This window comes from Triticum urartu, chromosome 2A (genome assembly GCF_056163025.1).
Source record: "Triticum urartu cultivar PI428250 chromosome 2A, HENAU_Tu73, whole genome shotgun sequence".
NCBI lineage: Eukaryota > Viridiplantae > Streptophyta > Magnoliopsida > Poales > Poaceae > Triticum > Triticum urartu.
The window spans coordinates 747,749,725-747,756,848 of NC_141874.1; the positions used below are offsets into that span (position 1 = coordinate 747,749,725).

Sequence of the window (7,124 nt, forward strand, 5' to 3'; positions counted from 1 at the left end):
AAAAATTATGAAATAATTTGATCATGTATATAAAAGGGTTAATCAAGCATTTGTAAAAATGTCAATAAAGCATTTAGAAAAATGTTAAACGTGTACAGAAAAATGTTGACCATGTGGTAGAAAATGATGAAACAATTTGATCAAATATATATAAAAAATAATCAAGCATTTAAAAATATAAAAATTAATCAAGCATTTAAAAATATCTTAATCAAGCGTTTGGAAAATATTAAATGTGTATAGAAAAAATGTTGATCATGCATTATTTTTTTAAAAAATTTATTTGAAAACTATTAATCAAGCATTTTAAAATGCGTAGAAAAGAAATGTTGATCTTGTATATAATTTTTTTAATCAAGCATTTAAAAATGTGTATAGAAAAAATATTGACCATATATTAAAAATGATTTTGACATATACAAACAATGTAGAATGAAAACAAAAAAATTAAGACCGAAAAAGAAACAAGATTAAACCAAATAAAAAATAAAATGGAAAATAGAACCGAAGAAAAATTAAAAAATAACAGAGAAACGTAGTAGAAAAAGAAAAGATACACGAAATGAAAAAACCCGATGAAAACCGAATAAAACAGAAGAAAATGGAGAAAGGAAAGAAAAACAGTAAAAATGGGGAAAGAAACAAAGAAAAACGGATGAAAAACATAGGAAAACAAACAACAAAAAACCTGGGAAAAATGATGAAAGACTAGCTCTTTTTCCCTATAAGGAGGTTGTGCCCTAGTAATCAACACGAATGTGGTGCTTACCCAGTGGTTAGCTTTGCTACTACTCACCTAGGAGACCTAGGTTTGAATCCTAGGTGGATCCTCGTGTGCGCTTCAAAAGGACCACGTTTTTTCCCTTTTCGAGCTTGCTTCTCGCGGAAGCAAATCCATGGCTCCCGAAGGGAAAAACGCGTTTTTTCGCGCAATTTTTTCCGAGAAGCTAAGAAAGACCGGTGAAAAACGAAGAGCCGAAAACCCCGAAAAACCATCTAAAAAGCTAAAACCGCGTGCGGAAAAATGTAAATAAAATAAAATCCGGAGGGAGCGCCCAGGGCCCACTCCCAAGTGATTGTTGGGTGGCTCCCGAAGGAGCCCTCCTCAACTAGTTGCCTAGGAAACATTTCTCTTTTGCTTAGGGCCGTCTTTGTGTTTGTGGGCTGTATCTCTTGACCTAAAAGCCCAGTTTGATAGGCTTACACGATCACGTTGGATTGCCTAAAAAAACATGATCACGATGAAACGCACTTGGAGAAAAACATGAGTCGAGAAGATTTATCTGTTGTAGCCATCCATAAATAACCCTAGCCGTCTCTCTCATCCCTTCCCTCCCTCCCTCTCATCGTCGGCCGCAGGAGCAGGATCCCATCCGCCTCCGCCGCCGTTGACACTCGCCGCGAATCTCCTTCCGGTACGTTCCTCACCGTCGCTTTCCCTCGATCCGGCCTCCCTCCTCTCAATGTCACTGTTTCCTTGGCAAAAATAGAACGAATTATTTTTTCCGCGGTTCCGATCGGGGACCATGGGGCGTGGTCTTCCGTGCCCTATTAGCCGATCGATAGATCGATCGATGATTATCGATGCATGCATGATGCGCGTTTATTCTATCCAGTTCGATCGAGTATGTGGAAATTCGCCTAGAAATCTGGAGTCTAGCTAGGTCGTTTGATTGTTGTTTTTGCTTGTTTGCCTGTTTCAGAGTCGTTCCGTGGATAGGAGGCATGGCAATGCGGAGGCTGCTTCAGGGGGTCGTTCTGCCGCGGGCGACGGGCCGGTGCGTCGGGGCGTCCTCCTTCTCCACGTCCACGGAGGCCATCCGCGCGACCCTCTTTCCCGGCGATGGCATCGGGCCGGAGATCGCCGAGTCGGTGAAGCAGGTGATCAACATTGCAGGCGTGCCAATTGAATGGGAAGAGCATTATGTGGGCACGGAGGTTGATCCCAGAACACAGAGCTTCTTGACATGGGAAAGCCTGGAGTCGGTGCGCAGGAACAAGGTTGGCTTGAAAGGCCCCATGGCCACACCCATCGGAAAAGGCCACCGTTCGCTGAATCTCACGCTGAGGAAGGAGCTTGGGCTCTACGCCAATGTCAGGCCTTGCAACAGCCTCCCGGGGTACAAGACCAGATACGATGATGTGAACCTGGTGACAATCCGTGAAAACACTGAAGGGGAGTACAGCGGCCTCGAGCATCAGGTCGTGAAGGGCGTCGTTGAAAGCCTGAAGATCATCACCCGCCAGGCGAGCCTGAGGGTCGCGGAGTACGCCTTCCACTACGCCAAGGCCAACGGCAGGGAGAGGGTCTCGGCGATACACAAGGCCAACATCATGAGGAAGACAGACGGGCTCTTCCTCCAGTGCTGCCGCGAGGTGGCCGCCAAGTACCCTGAGATCAAGTACGAGGAGGTCGTCATCGACAACTGCTGCATGGAGCTCGTCAAGGACCCTGGCACGTATGATGTGCTGGTGATGCCGAATCTGTACGGCGACATTATCAGTGATCTGTCCGCTGGTTTGATCGGAGGCCTGGGCTTGACTCCGAGCTGCAACATTGGTGAAGGCGGCATTTGTCTGGCAGAGGCTGTTCATGGCTCTGCCCCTGATATCTCCGGCAAGAACCTCGCAAACCCGACTGCTCTTATGCTGAGTGCTGTCATGATGCTGCGCCACCTGAGTTTCAACGACCAGGCAGACCGCATCCACAATGCCATCCTCCGCACCATCGCCAACGGCAAGTACAGGACGGCTGATCTTGGTGGCAAGTCGTCGACATCAGACTACACAAAAGCAGTTTGCGGTCATATCTGATTGAGCACCACCTCTTGCTCTTTCTTTCTCTTTTTTATTCCCCAAATTTTGTTTGCTATCATATTTGGCACGGTTTAGTTAAGACCGTCGAAGAATAATCGTCACATTCCTTGTTTTTGGAAAAGTTTTACCAACTTTGTAGTCAAGGTCGTCCATAATAATCATTGATTGGCAGCATCAGCGCATATAGTTTGTTCGTTCAAGTTGTTGAAGAACTGGGTTTCGATCTGTTACCTCTACTGCTGTTCCCCTCTCTTAAGTGTCTAGCAGACATTGCGGCCAGATCAAGCCTGCTCTCTAATGCCCTCCTACGTTCTCCTAGTGAATCACCAAACCGTATCCTATCCTTCCTCTCGTCTTGCATCCACTTATATAGATTTCCAAAGCAAAGAATAGTTCGTTAGCCAGGCGTATGTGTCGAGTACTGAACTTTGAAGTTAATCGTTAATAATAATCTACTCTAGTCTGTACTCAACGAACCGGGAAGCGAAAATTCGTCCTGTGCTACACAACGCCCATCCACAACGGCGGCGGCATCGGCATGACTCGCATCTGACTGCGTCATCGACAACACCTCTGATAAACTTGCAGCATGTGCATGTGTGTGGATTCCGTCTGTGATTCTGTGAGAGCATTGTTAGTGAACAGCTGAAGCTAGATCAGAGTTCAGGAAGGGACTAATCATTCGTGTGGTTTCTAGTTTGCAGCCTGGACTCTACTACTTGGACTTGAATTTGGTGGGCCTAGTTGATGAAACCGTCGGTGGACTCCTCCTCCTCCGTGACACGCGATGCGCGATGGCGCGTGCGATACGCGTCGGATTTGGCGTCGGTGCGCACCGTACATCTACGTGACGGCGAGCTCCTGCTCCGTGGAGATGCTCTGCGTCTCGTTCTCTTCGACGACGAGGACAGAGTGATCGACGCGCGGACTCTTCGTGAGCACGAGTTGGTGGATATTGGTTTCATCATCTCGTTCCCGTGTTTTTTTGCAAGGGTGATGGACAGGATTCCGGCGATCACCGGAGCGAATCCATGGCGGGCTGATGGGGGATCGGACAAGTACAACGTGACGGTTCCTGCGGTACACGGCATGGTGCGTCGCACCGCTGTACCCGACTCGCCACGCATGGGCCCAGGGAGCGGGAGGCGCCACCAATGGCGGATGCCCACCACGTGGACGGCGATCCCTGGCGCCTATCACCATGCGAGGCGTCGGAGGGGAGTACAAAAGCCAGATCTCATCTCCCCCTTGACCTAGACACTGCCCTCTCGCACTTGTGGGCGGCGCAGAAAAACCCTAGATCTGATCCCCCTTCTTCCTTCTCTTGGTGGCAGGGAAAAATCGGCGGCGATTGCAGATCGTTCGCCGAGATCGTCGCATCTCCTCCGCGCCCGCCTGATCCCATGGATGACAAGGCGGGGCAAGGTTTTCGCGGCGACCGCAGGGAGGGTTTCGGCGCTGGACGCGCAGGCCGTGGTGCGGGTTGTTTCGACCGCGGCGGCGGGCGCTTCGATCGCGGTGGTTGTTTCGACCGCGGTGCGGGGAGATTCGATCGCGGCGGTGGCCGTTTCTCATGGCGGAGGGACTCCAACAACAACAATACCGACAACAACGTCTCCGACAAGTCTGAGGCCTCGCGTTGGGAGGCGGCGGCGGCGGCTGCGACAGAGCTCCAGCTCCGGGGGTGTGTGGGTGGAGAAGAACAAGAGCCCGGCGGCTTCGGGTGGAGGGAGCTCGCACCAAGCTACAGAGCCAGTCCTGCCGACTACTGCTCCTTCGACCTCAAGGGCCATGGCCAAAAATCAGGTGCCCCCTACCAATCCCGGAGATCTCTGTCCCATCTGCAAAAATGTTGGTCATGCTCTGATTCGTTGCCCGTTAGCTTTCTGTGAGAGATGCAACAAGTTGGGCCACCTAGCTTCTATATGTGTAACGCCCTCGATGCGACTATATCTCCCACGTGTCGAGGCACGACTTAGAGGCATAATCGCATTGAAGGCATATGTCGCAAGTGAGGTAATCTTCACACAACCCATGTAATATAATAAGGAAAGAGAGTTACATAGTTGGCTTACAATCGCCACTTCACACAATTACATGAATAAAGCATTACATCATCCAGATACAATCAAGGTCCGACTACGGAACCAAAATAAAAGAAGAACCCCAAATGCGACAAAGGTCCCCGATCGACCCCAACTGGGCTCCACTACTGATCAACTAGAACGAAACAACACAAAGGACAAGATCTTCATCGAGCTCCTCCTGAGCTTGGTTGCGTCATCTGCACGGACTCATCGGCACCTGCAAGCTGGTTTTGGAAGTATCTGTGAGCCACGGGGACTCAGCAATCTCGCACCCTCGCGATCAAGACTATTTAAGCTTATGGGTAAGGTAAAAGTATGAGGTGGAGCTGCAGCAAGCGACTAGCATATATGGTGGCTAACATACGCCGACATCCTGATGGGAGCTAGGGTAAAACTAAACCAGCAACACCGCCCGATGCGCCGACATCCTGATGGGAGCTGCACATATCTCGTTCTCAGGGCAACACCGGATAGGTCAAGCTACGAGTAAAACCAGCCCTCAAGTTTTCCCGAGGTGGCCCCGCAAGCTGCCCATTTCGGACCAACACTTAGACAAGCACTGGCCCGGGGGGGTTAAAATAAAGATGACCCTCGAGAGAGCGACTCCCAAGGGAAAAGTAGGTGGTAGTGAGCCAAATGGTAAAACCAAGGTTGGGCATTGCTGGAGGAGCTTTACTTAAGGCGAACTGTCAAGGGGTTCCCATTATTACCCAACCGCGTGAGGAACGCAAAATCCGGGAACATAACACCGATATGACGGAAACTAGGGCGGCAAGAGTGGAACAAAACACCAGGCATAAGGCCGAGCCTTCCACCCTTTACCAAGTATATAGATGCATTAAGTAAATAAGATATATAGTGATATCACAACAAGTAAATAAATGTCCCGACAAGGAACGGTCTCCAATCTTCACCTGCAACTAGCAACGCTATAAGAGGGGCTGAGCAAAGCGGTAACATAGCCAATCAATGGTTTGCTAGGACAAGGTGGGTTAGAGGTTCAACATGGCAATTGGGAGGCTGGCAAGCAAAAGGTAGGCATTGTAGCATTGGCATAGCAAAAGAGCGAGCAAACTAGCATAGCAAAGATAGTAGTGATTTCGAGGGTATGATCATCTTGCCTGAAATCCCGCAAGGAAGAAGAACGAGTCCATGAAGAAGACAAACGAACGAAGTCGAACGAATCCTCACAACTCGACGTTACCGGACCCAACCCGAAGAAGCAACACCGGAAAGAAAACAAACAAACATAGTAAAAAAACCACGACATGAACATGGCATGATGCACAATCAAGTATGATGCATGTCCAGTTTAATGAACCATGGCATGGCAAAATGCACAAGCAAAAACTACAAATTAAGTGGAAGCTCAATATGCAACGAGTTGCATATTGACGGAGCACCACATCAATTATTTATTTCGATCTCGTTTATGTACCCAACAATATTAAATGTTGTTAAACATGGCAAGAGGGGAAACAAAAAGAAAACTACCTATCTAGTCAAGGTTAAATGAGGCCGGGAACAACAAACAACAAATCCGGGACTCCTCATGTGCATATATTAGGTTAGGTACTGTTCTGCCCTAAACATAATTTTAGAGTTGTTAAACATGCAAGATGAGTGCACCATGTTAAACTAGACATTTTTCTACCCCATTTACATATAAATTTTATTAAATTCGGAGCTACGGTTATTTAGTTATGAAACAAATCATTTTAACATGGCATAGGAGCAAATTAATGCAAACAACATTTTTAACATGGGTGAAAGTTGCATATTATTAATCTACACAAAATTTTGAGCAAGTTTCATATATAAAACATTTTAATCCGATGCACGGTTAGTGAGTTATTAAATGCATGAACAAAAGGGTCTTTTCTGTAAAACTGTAATTCCCCGGTTAAATAGCAGAATCGCAGAACTAGGAAAAAAAACTACACTGGGCCGAAACTGAAGGAAATATGCCCTAGAGGCAATAATAAAGTTATTATTTATTTCCTTATAATCATGATAAAGGTTTATTATTCATGCTAGAATTGTATTAACCGGAAACATAATACATGTGTGAATACATAGACAAACAAAGTGTCACTAGTATGCCTCTACTAGACTAGCTCGTTAATCAAAGATGGTTATGTTTCCTAACCATGAACAATGAGTTGTTATTTGATTAACGGGATCACATCATTAAGAGAATGATCTGATTGACATGACCCA

General features: G+C 47.1%; 1 pseudogene across 1 annotated transcript; it reads left to right on the top strand.

Moving 5' to 3' along the window:
- The first annotated feature begins 1,276 nt into the window (after positions 1-1,276).
- On the top strand, positions 1,277-3,022 carry LOC125534519 (isocitrate dehydrogenase [NAD] catalytic subunit 5, mitochondrial pseudogene; annotated as a pseudogene). The gene is made up of 2 exons (XR_015615303.1): positions 1,277-1,415; positions 1,704-3,022. The product of XR_015615303.1 is annotated as an isocitrate dehydrogenase [NAD] catalytic subunit 5, mitochondrial pseudogene (transcript).
- The last annotated feature ends 4,102 nt before the right edge of the window (positions 3,023-7,124 follow it).